The 16403-nt window shown below is 34.3% G+C and overlaps 1 protein-coding gene across 5 annotated transcripts in view; it reads right to left on the bottom strand.

The window, feature by feature from the left end:
• LOC126777150 (focal adhesion kinase 1) overlaps positions 1-16403 on the bottom strand; it is a 168481-nt gene that overhangs the window by 58713 nt on the left and 93365 nt on the right. Inside the window, exon 1 of one of the 5 annotated variants that reach the window (XM_050500066.1) lies at positions 1281-1419. The exons of the other annotated variants lie outside the window; for them this stretch is intronic. The gene's annotated coding sequence lies outside the window, so the exon portion shown is untranslated. Of the gene's footprint in view, positions 1-1280; positions 1420-16403 lie in introns of those variants that run through there. 5 annotated transcript variants of the gene reach the window in all.

The raw sequence follows: 16403 nt of genomic DNA, 5'->3' as shown, positions 1-16403 counted from the left end.
GATTTTACTTTAGCATTATTTTATAACGTAAAAAATAATATAAAAATGTATCCGTATGTACATAATATATATTTTTTATGGCTATCAAAGCAAAATAATACTTTAAAATATATCTTCCTATCTTACAATAACTACGAAACCCAACTTTGTTGATAAAAGAAAATTGTCAAATTATACGATTGCAACAAATAATAACCGCGATTATTTTTTTTAATTTACTTTTAGAGTCGCAGTATCGTTATTTATCTTATATATTATTTCCAACTATACTAGCAACTACTAGACAAATCGATATAACTTTAAAACTTAGCTGATGCGTTTTAACATATTATTACAGACTATAATTGTAAGCAATCAAAACAAAAAAAAGTAGCAATTAAGTTGAACAAGAACGGATTCGTTTGTGGAGATTAAATAAATAAGTACGTATTAAAAAAAAAGATTGAGTAAACGTTTCTAGTTTTATATACAGTATAGTCACGAACAGTGTATTGTGAAATACATATTATATATATATATATATTTTTTCAGCCTTTTGCCGTCGACTGCTGGACGAAAGCCTCCCCCATAGAACGCCAACCATCCCGATCTTGGGCAGTCCGCATCCATCCCCATTCGGGATGGATGCGGACATATTATATATGTATAATTAATATTTAGACATATTGGTATACTGAATCTTGAAGTTGAAGCAAGTGCAAGAGTAAAAATCTGACGGTTTAATATCGATTAATTCCCTATTAATTAGTGTTGCCACACGAATTATTATTACTACATGTAATTATATGAATATGTGAATAATGTTTTTTTTTTTGTGCACCTGCCAGCTTTCCCGCACATCCTAAATGTCGGCTTATATGGAAATACTTTCGAGCTTTAAGCCAGCCAATATATTTTTGTGCTGTGCAATGAAGTATTCAATTATATACAAAGTATATTATACGAAGTCCGTATATTATAATAGAACATTTATTTACCAGGAAATGTTTGTAAGCGGTTATTAGAAGTGGCTTGAACTTTTCCTACTAAATTCTTCGAATCGCATTATTTTTTTTTATTTAAATATATATGCGTTGTCGATATAATATATATTTCGAATAAATAAGTAAGTTTTTTTTGTTTTGATTGCAAGGAAAAATAAAATATTATTTTCACTTTGATTTATTAATTATGACTTAGTTATTGATTTAATTTATTATTCAATAATAAAATAAAAAGTTGCGTAAACAGATAATATTCTCTACTGATAACTCATAAAAAAAACATTTAAAAAATCACACCATGCACTATCTCACGATCGCGCCAAATACATCGATAAACTTCGTTTTAAATTTCGAATTTCGAACGCGTCAATTCATCAATTCGAATTGGATAACGCGTTGTAACCGCGCGAACTGCGCCGCATGCGCTGCGAGACTGGCCGGAGACGGTGCGAAACGGGCAAAACATTTACCTTTAACTGCCATTCCATTTCCATCATACATTATAACTATATGCGAGAAAGAGAAAACAACATTTAAGGAATCATCGATGATCTAAAGATGTGAATTAGCTAAGGTTTCGCAAAGATTCTGTTAACCCAAGGACGAGTTGTAAGTCATTCTCTAAAACATAATGCGTCTGTTTATGAAATATCAGCTGCGCCTGCGCCTACATGGCATTTTACGGCACTTTTAACAGCTGTAGGCGATCTGTCGTTTTATTTATAGCTCATATTAACACATGTTTTGTGATAATATTGAGCAGTTAAAGATTAACGAAATAACTTACGCAACGATTAAAATATACACACATTTATGAATTATTTATTAAATGTATAAATTATGAATATCGTTATACAGAACACGCACGAAAATAACGTATTAAAAATATATAATATGAATATAAAAAAGAAATATATTATTTAAGAAAACAATGCAGATGATGTCAACACTTAATTTAGAATCAACAATGGTTTTGAAACAAACGGAAAAAATACCGCATTTACGTTACCTTCTCTATGTACTAATGTGTTTATTAATATTTATTAAAATATAAGGACAATGCGGAACAATCGACAGTGTACGGAGGTCGTTGTACAACCGGCGCAGGCGCATAGAGTTGAGTTACGATCATGAGTCATGTAAATAGGGCGATCTTGTTTACGCTAGTTTATTAGCACTGGTATGGCGTAAAAATTCAATATATTATTGAACTGTGAGCTTTCAATACTATTAGTAATGTGATGAGTAACGTAACTCATTGACGAGGTGATTTTTTAATAAGTTGAACCGGTTTTGGCACAAATCGAAAAGAAAAGTTTAATTGCTGTGGCCTCAAATAGAAAAAAAAATATATTTTTTGGATTTTTTTTAGAGGAGACCGTGGAACCTGATTCGTAAACAGGTGCTTTAATATTAATGTTCTTGGATACTTTAGAGGTTCTACTTAAGTGGTCTAGAGCATATAATGTAAGCAAAAAGAAAAAAGTAAAAAAAACACATATATTTCCCTCCAATAAATAGAATTAGAATTTCAAATAACGAAGCCCCACAGAAACAGGACTTGAGATATATACGTCCAAGTAAGTCTTCAATAGATCTTAATACTTGAAGAGATGCCATCTTAACAGATAATAATATCAACAGAAATTGTGTTGAAACTTCCTGTCACTAGCATTGGACAGCATAAGATAGCCGTGAAGACGAATCATTCATTCTTTTAAAGAAAACAATTAAATAATGAGGATTGATTGAAACAAATAAAAACAATTATTGTTCTGATTGAATGAACTGGTGATGAGTGCACAGTTTCGGATGAAGCTGCCAAAATAGTAACCAATTGGTACAGTCAGCTCTTCAATACTTTTGTTATTGCGCTAAATTTATTTTATTTGATAAAACGCCTTTATTTTTTTTTAATTGTTTTAAATATAGTAAATTTAATTTAAAGTTACATCCAATTCGAAGTATAAATACTATACTCTTCTTAATTATATTAAATATGCTAAACTATTATATTTATAAAGAGTAAAAAGTAAAGTAACAGCCTGTGAATGCTGGGCTGCTCTTCCTTTAAGGTTTCGAGCTTTTTCCACCGCACTCTCCAATGCGGGTTGGTGGATTCACGTGGGGCATTTCAATGATATTAGACACATGCAGGTTTCCTCATGATGTTTTCCTTAACCGCCGAGCACGAAATAAATTATAAACACAAATTAAGCACATGAAAATTATGTGGTGATTACCCGGTTTTGAATTTGCAATCATAGGTTCAGAATCACGCGTTCTAATCTCTGGGCCATCTCGGCTCTGTGTATAAGGAGTACATAAAGATTAAAAAAACTTAAGAGTCATCAAGGTTATCGGAATTCTTGGCTCCAATCCTACGCCTCGTCTTTAGAAGACATTTTCTATTATTACTATCAGAGACCTTCCTTTTCTTTGTTTTAAAGTAATCACGTATCCATTTAATCTTTTGATAAAGTTTTAAATATGCTTAAGTTAAGCAAACTTTACCAATATATTCCAGTTACTTAGCCAAGTTTGGACGTTCTCTCATTATATATAGGATTGATTAAGCACTCAGACCTCCCGTAGCGATATTGGCATTTGATTATTATGTCACATGCACATGTTTCCAATTAAACGAGGCACGAGGCCTTCGAGTTACAAAATACTGATTCAGTACATGGAAAATATAAACGAATACCTATTACACAAGTTTGAAATATAAAATTGTAATTTGGAGTGAGATTCTTTGTTTGCTATGAGGGTAACATTTCAAGATCATCTCTTAGTTGACTTTCACGAGTAGGTATCTAACGTTTCAGATGCAAAACACTGTTTACTTATATCACGTATACTGACATGTAAAAGCTTTATTTTATTTTCGGTGGTGAAGTTGTGGCTTATCTGTAACTCCCGTTATCAAATTTGAATAAATGAAATGAATCATCCAAATTAAAACACCATTATTTACTTAATAATACTTACAACCCGGGTTCCTTCAAACAAGGCGTGAAGAGGGATCTTGCGGGCCGACAAGGCGAAGGCAGCTAGTGCAGAACGTTCTTCCCGTCTGTCCTGGTCGTCGTCGCGTTTGGACTCTACTACCACTCACCATCAGGTGGAGTAGAGTCATTTGCCCTCCCGGCGAATATAATAACGTTTTTCTTAATTGACTTTTCGACAGTCACTATGTCTTCTTCTTTCATTCGACCCAGTCAGCCGTCACTTCAAACATTTTAATTCATTATATCCTCTTCCACATAATCCATCCGACTTTTCTTTCTCCTCCTTTCTGTCTATCGAGACTCATATTCAATAGTTTTTTATTGATAAGTCATTGACCCCTTCTCATTCATACCCAAACCACGGTAAACGATTTCCTCTAAGCTTTCCGTCACCGGCGCCGTCCCAAACTTCCTTTTATGTAGATAATCATGCCTTATCTCGCTTATCCTTGTCAACCCATACATCCAACTTGGCATTCTCATTACAGATGTATGCAAAATTTTTGCATCCGGCTGCTTTATAGACCGCCAGTTCCGAAAAAATACTGATTAAAAAACTGGAACAAATTAAAATAGTGCACTTCGTGGTTTGTCGATATTAACATATTCTTTTGAAAAAAGGTTTTAAGGTATAACTGAAGGTCCACAATTGAAGTATTTGGTAATTTTGGAACACTAACCTCGAAAACCGATTAAATTTGTTTGGGTGAAAAAATATGTTTAAGTTGTATGTGTACAAAAGCTTTGTAACAACATAATTTCTAATTTTCCAAGTAAATGCTCCACTGCTGGGCAAAGTCCACTCCTCTATAGAAGATATAGATATATGTGTAGGTACTACAACTTGAGCTAATTAAGCCTTTTTAAATTTAGTTTCATCCGAGAAGGTCCAAGAACAGAACCAAAAAAATTAAAAATTAAATTTTTATAATTCTTCTAAACATTGCTTAGTTATAACATAAATACGAAACGAACAGTCGATTCGCCTTACCCTCGCATTATAATTATTGGTTACGTAGATTCGCTATTTTATTGGCCTGCTCCAAATTCATATCTTTGCTCTTAAAATTACAGCGGTGTCGAAATCCCGAGCGAGATATGTTTGACGTTTCCTTATCACCCATTAAAGTTGCAAAGTTTATGTTGGTTCAGTACTAGCCTTGACCCGACACTTAATGCTAGCGAGATTGCAATATATGATTATTTTATATGCAAACATGATGGACGAAATATTGAACAAGTTGAAACGACTAAAATCTTAGCCTTCTAGAGGAAAAGTTTCGGAGATTATTTGAGCACACTGCTGCATTGTGGTTTGGCGGATAAAGTCGTAGATTTTTACCTGACACGTGCAGATTACTTTACGATGGATATCTTCACCTTCGGACGAAATGAATTATGAATACTGTTTGTATTTATAATTCATTTATATTTTCAATTAAATAAAAGCAAAGGAAATGTCAACGGTGTTTAGTCAGTATTGAAACAGCTTAGTTCAATGGAATCTCCAATAATATAATTATATAAATAAAACAAGATCATATTTTGCAACATAGTGGCTACCAGATATATTCGGTTAAATATATTTATTAGGTGGTAGGGCTTTTTGCGAGCCCGTCAGGATAGGTACCACCCACTCTGATATGTTACTACTAAACAGCAATACTTCGTATTGTTGTAAATTTATAACATCACCAATGTTTAGGGGCAGTGGCCGGACTGTGAATGAATTTATATTATGGGAGCATCAGAATGCGTCAATAATATTATATAATATATAATTATAATCTTTAAACGCGTCGAACTGAGTTTAACTACGATAGCGCTATATCCACTTCGAATCCAGGACCACCAGTCTCGTGGCATGATGTAATGGCTCACAATATATGCAAGGCTGTGAGAACTAGGTTCAACGTACGTAATAGATCCGCGTTGTTTTGTTTCTATAAATACATCCTGGGTTATATTAAGGATTGTATTTACATATAAAATTGTGTATAGAATTATTGTTACATATTTGTTTATATATATATGACAATCTCTTTGTTGGATGAAGCGTATTGTTCGTCTCGCAGACTGATTCTTCTTGGATCTTTATTTTGTCCTCGAAGTACATTGTCAAGTACCCCTTTGGCGTAGTCAATCGGATCTTAAACTTTCGTATCAACGGATGCATATTTCGCGAACTTATATTGTTCGTTTCCAGCAGTATCAGAGTATGCTAAAATAATCGCGCCTGTCTACCAACGAAATTGGCTTATATTAGGAATCAATTTTCAAAATTTTTGTATTATATAGGTAACTGCGGTTTAAAAAAAGACCATTCATAAGGAAAATTGCTTAACGTTTAAGAAAACTTACGAGGAATCATTTGCCATATGGAATTGAGAAGCATGGTATTATGGTTATAATAAGCCTAAGCCCTTAATATTAGGGGTCAGTATCGAGACAATTACATTAAAATATAATTGTAAGCGGTTAGTACCACCGCGTCTCAATAAATACTCTCACATCTCTACAATAAATTACAATTAAATAAAATACCTAAGCGATATACCAATTAAAGAGTAATAACAAAGTCCTAGGCATATAAAACCCATCCATTAATTAATCTAAATATAATCTTGTTCGTCTCCATAAACAGCCGTTCTGCAATGACTAAGTCATTAAAATAAAACTGCACTATAACTCCCATATCGGGAATATTCGTGATGATGGTTTACAGCTTATATTAGGCTGGAGCACCACTTGACGCAGCACTGTATAGCACGATATAGCTCCGAAAAACATACTTTTTATATTGACCATTCTTATTGTGTCTATATTATCATTAGCGGTTTTTGCCAATAATAATATTTTGTACTAACTCGTTATATGTACCAAAATTAATATAAATGCGAAAGTAACTCTATGTCTGTTTGTTACGCTTTATCGAATAAACCACTAAATCGATTTTGATAAAAAAAAATCCTTAGACATAGGCTTTTTTAAACCTAACACCTACAACACGCGTTGAAGATGCGAACGAAAAGCATTGTCAATATAAAAATATTTTGACCACCTGAGGGGCGTCCGTTACCTCGTGAGCTCCTATTGTCGCCGACCATCAGCGCCGATGCAGGCATCGGTGAAGAGGAAGACGACGATCTGGAGACGCGGTAGGACGACATAACCAGTGAACAACATTACCACTGAAGAAAGATAGCCACTGGGTCACAACGACCCTGGCCCTATGGGCCTAAAAGAATCGACACGACGGTCGAACCGTCGGGGAGGACCATCCCGGGTAGGGGGGGCAACCCCGAGGCCCGTACCCAGACTGGCCTAGGCCAGCCAGGAGGACCATTGATTGAAAAATATTTTTTAACTTAGTGATCTGGTTACTTCATAATAATTATTATACTCAAAATTCACCGAAGTTTGTGGATTCGAATATAAAAATACTACAATCAAGAAAAGATTATAGTTCTTAAAAAGCCGAGATGGCCCTGTGGTAAGAACGCGTGAATCTTAACCGATGATCGTGGGTTCAAACCCGGGCAAGCACCACTGAATTTTCATGTGCTTAATTTGTGATTATAATTCATCTCGTGCTTTACGGTGAAGGAAAACATCGTGAGGAAACCTGCATGTGTCTAATTTCACTGAAATTCTGCCACATGTGAATTCTACCAACCCGCATTGGAGCAGCGTGGTGGAATAAGCTCCAAACCTTCTCCTCAAAAAAAAAGAGGCGAGGAGGCCTTTAGCCCAGCAGTGGGACATTCACAGGCTGTTACGGATTACGGATTACGGAAAAAAAGGAATCCTCATCTTTGCTTACACTAAGACTTACTGGACGGTCAGCATCACAGAGAACCTATTAACAACGATTTGCATAGTAAAGGGCAGCGTGATCTGCGTATAAATAATCAAGCAAGCCATCGATATCGACCGACGGCTGGCGCAAATCGATTAATTAAAATTTATTAATACGCTCTCGTATAACCATAAATGAGTGCAGAGTAAATAAACAAATACACTTAAGGCATATTTTTTAATTGTTACACATTTTTAAATATTAACCAGTTTTATTTATAATGAAATTACACACGTGACTTATATCATTATATTAGATTCGACGATAATATAGATACAAGTCACAAGTGTGGATATGCGATATTGGCTATAACAATTATAACATTTAAAGGAAACACGCGTCAAAATAGCATATCACCAAAAATCGGTTATCAACATTTCACGAGTGAGATACGAAGTGAGTACAGAAATAACCCTGTATGTTTTTCTTAATTTATTGTAATGCAAGTTTTGATTGTAATTAAAATCTTTTATCCGAGCATCGAAATTTCGATAGGCAGGCTACTTGCTGAGTGAACCGATGTATGTACACCATGCCCAATACACACTGACTAACCACGAGTTGTTTGCATTTTAAATTTTTATTCGATTACTTTGCAGTACAGTAACAGCCTGTGTATGTCCCACTGCTGGGCTATGGCCTCTTCTCCTTTTCAAAGAGAAGGTTTGGAGCTTATTTCAAATTACTGGATTAACGGTAAATATCATTTGACGTCGACCGTGTTGCGGAATACAGCTAGTAAGTACATAATTGAGTTGTATATCATTATATATATATATATATATATTTGCTATGTTTACTTAATTTTCAACTTTTAATGTTTTTAATTTAAATTTTATTATTTATATTATAGCTAATATTAGTAATAGTTAATTAGTTATACGAGACGGATGCTGTGGTTTCCTATAATAATTGAGGAGCACAAAGACATATCACTAGTGTAATAATAATAATAATATCCTGGGACATTTTTCACGGCTTTCTGATCCCAAATTAAGCTTGTACAGAGCTTGTACCCAGACAACTGATATACTACATATACTATTTTTCTTTTGTAAATACATTCTTATATAGATAATTACACCCAGACTCAGGACAAACAGACATGATCATGCACACAAATATCTGTCCTGGGTGGGAATCGAACCCACAACCTTCGGCGTGAAAGGCAAGCATCCACCAACCACGCCAACCGACTCGTAATGTAATGTAAGCTTGTGATGTGTATTCCTTGTTGGAGATCCCTAATAAAACAAATTTTCTATATAAAACGTTAAAGTATATAATGATTTAAATGCTGCAAACGACAAAAATAAATACTCGTTCTTTAATATATAGTACGTTTATACTTGTAATGTAATTATGTGTTTTTATTACACTGATTGTAACATTACACTGACTTTGAACATTGGCGGTAGAACAACTGAGAGATAACTAGTGACCATCAGCACGTCACGCTGGCCAGCATGAAGCCAAAAGTCAATGATATGGAACAAGGACCACCCATATTACACACACAGATATATATCAACATATTTTCCATTAAATATAAATGAGGAAAACCGCCATCATAGCACTGAAGCGATTACAGTTCAGACGAAGCAATTAATTCTCGGTGTTTTTAATAACAATTTATTACGTTTATAATTCAGTGTCGGTGTTTAAGGAGGACACGTTACGGCTGCTTGATAATTTTGAAAAATTTCAACCGTAGTCTAGAAACATCGATCAGTCATATCATTATGTCTGAACAATAAATAGTTGTATTCGTTACTGTATATTTTTAAACCGATATTTATAATATTTTGTTAATGTATTTATTTTTTGTCATTAAATCTACTCGAGTGTTTTGTTCCGTAACTATCTCTCTCTTACTGTTCTCTATATTTTATTTGTTTCATTTCGGTTCGAAGTGTGTGGGGGTCCGTGTTCAGCTCAGAGTTCGACGCGTATTATAAATTGTCGTAAAAGTTATCGGACCGTTACTTCCTTGTGAAAAGATTTTATTGACGTATTCTGATGCTGCGTTTTAGTCAATTTGTGTTCACGGGCACACGGGCTACCGGATGGTTAGTGGTCACCACCGCTAATAGACATTGGCGATGTATGAAATATTAACCATTCCTTACATTGACAATGCGCTACCAATCTTGGGAACTAAGATGATTCCTTGTGGTTGAAGTTACACTGATTCACTCACTCTTCAAACTGAAAGGCAACAATATTAAGTACTGCTGTTTAGCGGTAGAATATCTAATGAGTTCTTGGTACTTACCCAGAAGGGCTTGCACAAAGCCCTACCACCTAGTACATGTTACTATTTATTTTTGTACACTAAAAATTAGCTTCATATTCAGTATGGACAAGACGAAAATGTTTTTGAGTACCTAAAATACATAAAATAAATGGATTGGCAATGCGAAGGACAAAAGGTCGCTGGAGAGGTGCTTACGACGAAAAACTGAAGGACCTTATCAAGGACGGTCGGTCGTATTTAAAGAAAATATGTTTGGTCGAGTACTTCAATAGAAGTAATATTTTGCTTTCTTTTTTTTGTTAGTAAATAGTTAAAGTAATCATGGAATCGTGTTATGATGATGTATTTGTGTTTGGCCCACCTGACATTACTTTATTATCAACCATTTTTAATTTCAAAAGTTTTTTATTAACATATAACTAATTTAAATAAAAAAACTCTGCTTGTGAACAAGGACACTGCAAAATGTTTGAAACGTCAAGAAATGATAAAAAAATTGTTAAAATATACGCGATAAATCCGTTAAAATATTTTTTGCATGCGGCGCGCGTCATCTTAACCAACATGAGTTTGAGGCCTCTATACAGAAAAGGTTGAGTATGGCTACACTAGACCAATGAGGCTGCATAGTGTACACTGACAAAGCTGCTGCCTCGTTTAAGTTGTTGCATCTGTCTGTGACCATATATGAAGTCCTTATCGATATGATTGATTGCACGGCCAAGCAACGTTTAATGGAGTATTGACGTAGCCCTGCTTTATTTAATCGCGTTTACTTAAAATATTTTTACGCTTCGATTGATAATTCATCGGATAAGTAGTACCACGCTGTGAACTTGATTATTTATACGACTTTTCCGTGCAAAGATATTAAAACCTTTTCGATAAATATAAAATTATAGAGGTCGAAAATTATATATAAGTAATTACTTTTTATTTAAATAAATAATGTAGTCTGATTAAGATTTGGTTAGCTCGCTCATATTCTTATTAAACGATCTGGGCGGCTTTTAATATTATTAAAAAAACTGTTTTTACTTTTATTTATTCGATGAATTAATTAATCAGACGTTGATCATAATATTCCACGCTTGGACGCTCCAATAGAAACTCAACAATGTCCAATATCAATCAAATAGAGATAATATTAAAGCGATACTGAACCCAACGCAAAAAAGCATTATCAAAATTGGTTAAAAAAGTTCTTACAACAATGTGTACATGTAATTATACATTAAAAAATATACAAATGATTTGATTACGAGTATTTTTATGGACGGTTAACTAAAATTAAAAAAATATATATCCACCCAAAAGTGTAATCTATTTCATAGCGCCAAATATTTAGTATTCATCTAATAGTCATTCGAGCGTGTATATATAGCGCGTATAATACATATTGATAGCATTGAAAGATTTATCGCAATCGCCTATCGCTTTTATATAAGTGGACGATTAACTTTACTATCTGCGACAATGTAATCTAAACTCGAAGAAAGGGCCCGGTCGAGATATGAACAGTCGTTTAATATTCCGTAAGACATATTGTAACTGTGAAATTAATTTTAAAGCTATTAAGCTATTTAATATTCATTAGATTTCCAACGTTTTATAATTAACATCTAGTTCTTATAATAATCTAGTTCGTATAAACGCTTTTATTTTTATAATTTAAACGTTATAAACTACGACGGTGGTATGCGATAATATTCTTTCAAAATATTTAACATCAAATGATTTTTTTAAAATAAATTAATTTCAGTACACTTCTCTTTGTTATTTTATTATTATAATATTTAATATCTATAAACATGGTTCACTCAGTTTGAATTATTTTATTTATTTATCTTAGAAAGGCAGCCATACAAATGGACCAATGTTATTAACATCGCCATTTTCACCTTTATATATATATATATATATATATATATATATATATATATATATATAAATATTAGCCTCCTAAGTACTACTATTTACAGGGAAAAATTAAATAAATGACATATATTCACAGATTTATTTATTCTGTGCACTTGGTGTACATTTCTATTATTTTGATTGAATTTATTTTTAATGTACCTGCGTGTTACTGGCTGTACAGCTTTATGAATCAAACCCGTCTGGATAGGTATCGGCCACTCATTACATAATCTAACGCCAAACACCAGTACTGAATAATATTCTAATCCGGTATTAAGGGTGACTGAGCCACAAGGGATGGCATCTTAGTTCCCGAGGTTGGTGGCGTATTGGCAAGGGGGTAATATGCCTAATATTACTGGTGGTAGAGCTTTGTGCAAGCTCGTCTGGGTAGGTACCACAAAACACCAGTACTTGGTATTGTTGTGTTCCGGTTTGAAGGGTGAGTGAGCCAGTGTAATTACAGGCACAAGGGATATAACATCTTAGTTCCCAAGGTTGGTGGCGCATTGGTGATGTAAGCGATGGTTAACATTTCTTACAATGCCAATGTCTAAGGGCGTTTGGTGACCACTTAGCATCAGGTGGCCCATATGCTCGTCCGCCTTCTTATTCTATAAAAAAAAAAAAAAAATGCCAATGTATATGGGCGGTGAGCTCCATTTCCCATCAGGTTAATTTGACCATCTACATAACTATTAATGAAAAATTCCAGGATGAATCGCAATCAATTCTGGATTACAATTTCAATTGAATTCATGCGATATCAAATTCAATCAGTTATCGACTAAACTAAAGTATATCTGCAATAAAACTTTTACAAACGTAACGTATAAAGGTTTGACGGGCCGGTTGTCGTGGTTGGTAGATACATGTCTTTCACGCCGAAGGTTGTAAGTTCGATTCTAACCCAGGACAGACATTTGTGTGTATGAACATGTCTGTTTGTACTGAGTCTGAGTCTGTATATATATAAGTATGTATTAAAAAAAGGAATATATGTAGTATATCAGTTGTCTGGTTTCCATAATACAAGCTAAGCTTAGTTTGGGATCAGATGGCCGTGTGTGAATAATGTCCCAGGATATTATTATTATTATTATTATAAATACTTGTTAGTAGTGTTATAGTATATAGTAATAAGCCTAGATGGCCCAGTGGTAAGAACGCGTGAATCTTAACCGATGATCGTGGGTTCAAACCCGGACAAGCACCACTGAATTTTCATGTGCTTAATTCGTGATTATAATTCATCTCGTGCTTTACGGTGAAGCAAAACATCGTGATGAAACCTGCATGTGTCTAATTTCACTGAAATTCTGCCACATGTGTATTCCACCAACCCGCATTGGAGCAGCGTGGTGGAATAAGCTCCAAACCTTCTCCTCAAAAAGAGGAGAGGAGGCCTTTAGCCCAGCAGTGGGACATTCACAGGCTGTTACGGTACGGTTACGGTTAGTAGTGTTATAGTATATAGTATACATTATACAGAAGATTAATTATCACTGTCAATAATAAATAATGTACATAAATTAAATGAAAACGGCCTTATTTTTTTAATGTTCTAGAAATAGAACTAGGACTAGATCAAGGCATTTAATACACTAGAATTAATGAACTCATAAATGATTCTACAGAAAACTGTAAATTAGTAAATAATTCTTAATTAAGTATTAAATGACAAAGCTTCGACACAAACTTTATGTTGAAATATTTATCAAAGTATGTTTACAGATACAAAAATGGACAGATTTGCAATATTCAAGCATTTATTTTTATTGATTTATTTTCATCTTTAAATATTATCGACCGTACTTATAAACGTTACTTAGCGCGTCTTTAGTTAAAAACTTATTTCTCTCTTTCTGACATCTTTAATTTGACATTAGAAAGAAGAAGACAAAGTATTATTTATCTAATCACCCCCTTAACATTTATAGGTATGTCTCGGATGTGGATTAAATTAGTTAGCCACTAGATCATCGAGGAAGTTTTAAGAGTTAATTCTGTTAAGATGCCTATATATATCGTTTTTCAAACGAGGCGTGAAGAGGCATCTTGCGGGCCGGCAAGGCGATGGCGGCTAGTGCAGAACGTTTTTCCCGTCTGTACTGGCCGTCGTCGCGTTTGGACTCTACTACCACTTACCATCAGGTGGAGTAGAGACATTTGCCCTCCCGGCGAATATAAAAAAAAAAAAAAAAGAGAGATAAAAGTAGACAGAATTAACTCTCAAAATCGATTCGACTAACTTAACCGAAGGATATTTATTATATTTTTGCATTTGTGAATATGTACCTACATATTCACAAATGCTTTTTTTTAATCAAGTTTTTTGTAATACCGTCTATTTATTTGCGCACTCTGTATATTAATTGTAACTAATTTGTTAAGTTTATTTATTTCTCCTCGAAGTGATTGTAATCTTGAGAAATAAAGTGATTTTAAACCGTATATTCCCTATAATACCGTATGTATTCATAATGTAATACATAAATAACATATTGCCAATAAATACATAAATATACGTCAATAAAATAAATTAATTAAGAAAAACTGATATCGTATCAATTCTCGTTGATCGTATTTACCATATAAGGGCGTAAAAGAACAGTTGCTTAATTCATAAAACGTACATAAGGTTAAATAATATCGTATACACATAAGTCATTTTGATTATGACAGGAAGGTAGACTGGTTTGATAAGTGATTTTTCTACTAATATGAAATATAGAAGAAAAAGGTATTATAATTTTATAAAGAAATATTGCTTCCAAAACGATTAACGAACGTTATGCGACTAGGTTTAAAACACATTATGTCGTTAAAATAATACAAATTAATAAACACTTATAAAGCCATTAAAAAAAATAGCAAAGCATTTATTTTTGCCGCTAAGGCAAATGTTAACGAATTATTATTATTAAATTTTATGTTTAATCGAATTGAAACGGTTTTTAAATTCAGTTTTAATAATTGAGCTATTGGGCTATTCTTCAAGAACAATCTCGAAACTCGCTGCAGAAAACGGTCGTAAAATGTCCGAAAGTGATACGAGATATTCACCGTAATAATTATAACATTTCAAGAGTATACGTAGCAAAATAGTATATCATCATAGTTATAATCAATACAAATGTATTTATCATTCATTGAATCCTCATGTTTAAAAATTGAATTAAACGTAAAGCTGCCACCGCTTTAAAACATTCGGCCTCACTTATAAGTTTCTAAGCGGCTGTTTGAACACTGATTTCGCTCTTTCTAACATTATTGATTCGACATTCGAAAGAAGAAGACGCAGCATTGTTTTACTAGTCAACCACTAAACGTCTATATGTAGGGCCGATATATTCTACCGATATGAACCGGTATGAAAGTTAGTGATTATTTTCGACAAATCAAATTACATAGATTTATTTATTTAGTTTTTATATAACTTGTAAGCGCTTATTATAACTGAGGATCTGTCAGCAGCAGAATATTCTCTCTATTTTTACAATTGTCTTTTCCAGAATGAACATTAGATAAAATATATCTCAGACCTTTGCCCCACCTTTGTATAGATTCGTTGGCGTAGTAAACTTTTTTTTTCGTATTTAATAAATATGAAGCTGGGGACTGTACGAAATCAAATTATACTTTTTTTTATTTCAATGACCCCATATTTTGTAAATATTGTTATTTAATTATAACATAATTGGAATTGAAAACAATGGTACGTAAATAAAATGTTTGGAATTTAATGGAACGCGGAAATAAAATCTGGAAATAAAGGGGTTACACAGATAACAGAATATACCCAAAATTATTTATGTCCAAACAAACTCGCAGTTTATTTGGCAACTTGGAGGCGGTGGCCCGAGGGGACGTGGTCCTGGCAGTATCGCTGGACGTGGCGAACGCCTTCAACAGTCTTCCTTTCGACACAATAAGAGAGGCGCTTCAATATCATGGGGTGCCTTCTTATCTTAGGAGGCTTCTTGGGGCATACGTCCAGGATTGGATGGTCCTCTGGGAGGGGAGCGATGGGCGAATTGTTCGACGTCAGGTAGGCTGTGGCGTTCCACAGGGGTCCGTTCTCGGCCCAATCCTGTGGAACGTCGGCTTTGACTGGCTCCTGCGGGCACCTGTCCTTCCCGGGATGGGGCTGTTGTGCTACGCGGACGACACTCTACTCACGGCGACGGGGCGAAATTTCCAAGAGGCGGCCATCCTGGCCAAAGTTGGAACGTCGCTCACGATGGACCGGATAGAAATGTTGGGCTTGAAGGTCTCCATCTCTAAAACGGAGGCCCTCTTATTCCACGGTCCACGTCGGGGTCCCCCTCGTGGAGCGTGTATCACAGTCCAAGGGACAGTGATAAAGGTGA

The sequence above is a fragment of the Nymphalis io genome, chromosome 22 (genome assembly GCF_905147045.1).
Source record: "Nymphalis io chromosome 22, ilAglIoxx1.1, whole genome shotgun sequence".
In the NCBI taxonomy this organism is placed as follows: domain Eukaryota; kingdom Metazoa; phylum Arthropoda; class Insecta; order Lepidoptera; family Nymphalidae; genus Nymphalis; species Nymphalis io.
Note: the sequence above shows the minus strand (reverse complement) of the source record. Positions and strands in the feature narration are given on the sequence as shown.